This window comes from Lissotriton helveticus, chromosome 4_1 (assembly GCF_964261635.1).
Source record: "Lissotriton helveticus chromosome 4_1, aLisHel1.1, whole genome shotgun sequence".
Lineage (NCBI taxonomy): Eukaryota > Metazoa > Chordata > Amphibia > Caudata > Salamandridae > Lissotriton > Lissotriton helveticus.
In genome coordinates, this window is record NC_136063.1 from 2029032225 (window position 1) to 2029033803 (window position 1579).

Here is a 1579-nt window from a genome sequence, read left to right on the forward strand (position 1 = left end):
ATATTTTATAGGTTTAAGTTAAGTACAGTCATGCAGGTGATTTTCTTACGTGATTTTAATTAGGGGAATATTTTTATATGAAGCACTTTGGCTATAGAACATTAAAACAAGTAAACAGGTTTGTTGAACCAAGCCTTTTTGCAGGGTTATCCCCAAACTATTTGTCTGCTTCCTCCTATTTTTCTGACCTGGTTTTTGTTGGATTTAGGACTCTGGGCACTTTATCACTGCCCACCAGTGCTAAAGTGCACACTTTCCCTGTGTAAATTGTATTGGTGATTGAGTTATGCATGATTGGAATATTTGATGTAGTCCCTAGTAAAGTGCACCAGGTGTGGCCAGGGCTTGTAAATCAAATGCTACTAGTCGGCATGCAGCTCTGATTGTGCCACCCACGATTATCCCTACTAACTTGTCTAAGCTAAGACATGCCCTTGCAGTGTGTGTGTGTGTGTGTGTGTGTGTGTGTGCATTTTTAAACTGCCATTTCGACCTGGCAAGTGCACCCACTTGCCAGGCCCAAACCTTCCCTTTTATGTCAATCACCACTAAGGTAGACCCTAATCAACCCCATGGGCAGGGTGCAGTGTATTTAAAAGGTAGGACATGTATTGGTGTGTTTTACATGTCCTAATAGTGAAATACTGCTAATTAAATTTTTTCACCATCACAAGGCCTATCTCTCCCATAAGGTAACAGGCATTGACTTGAAATATCTTTTACATGTAATTTCCCATTGGGAACAGATAGGGAGTTGGAGTTTGGGGTCTCTGAACTCACAATTTTAAAGTACATCTTTAGGTGATGTTGTTTTTTTAACTTGCATGTTTGAAAATGGCACTTTTAGAAAGTGGGCATTTTCTTGCATAACTATTCTATGCCTCTGCCCGTCTATAGAATCTACGTCTGGGTGAGGATGACAGTTGGGTTTTTGTGCATTCACTCTGGACAGTCACACAAACGGAGCGGAGGTGTGCCTTGCATGCGCTGATCGGCCATCACCAGACTGATGGGCCTTCTTGAGCTAGAGTGGTGGGAGGAATGTCACTGACACCTGAATAGCACTGTGCCTGTCCTCAAACAAATCTGTCTCCACCCCTCTGTAGTGTGTCTGGAGCCAGGTCAGGGAAAAACAGGGTCTTGTGCACTACAAAGACTTTCCTTAGTAGTTTGCCTACTTCTAAGGCAGAAAGGGGTATAAGTATTGGACCTTTGACACTCACATCAGAACACTTCTGGACTAAAGGACATTCTGCCAGGAAGAAGAGCTGGATGCTGTAGGATGGACTGACACATTGCCTGTTGCTTTGCTGTGCAGGCTTTCTGCTTCTGTCCTGGAAGTGAAAGGACTGAACTTTGCTTTCTGTATCCTCCTTCCAAGGTTCTTTAAGAGCTTGTGCATGCTTGTCTCCTAATAAGAAGTCTCATGGCAATCAAAGATTTTACCTACCAGTGTCTGGGCTCTTCTGCTGAAAGCCCGGACTTGCCAAGTGGTGCCAAATCCAGTACCTTGGCACTTGGAAGTGTACTCTGGTGACCTGAAGAGAAAATCCACACATCGACTCCCAGCATTTGGTTT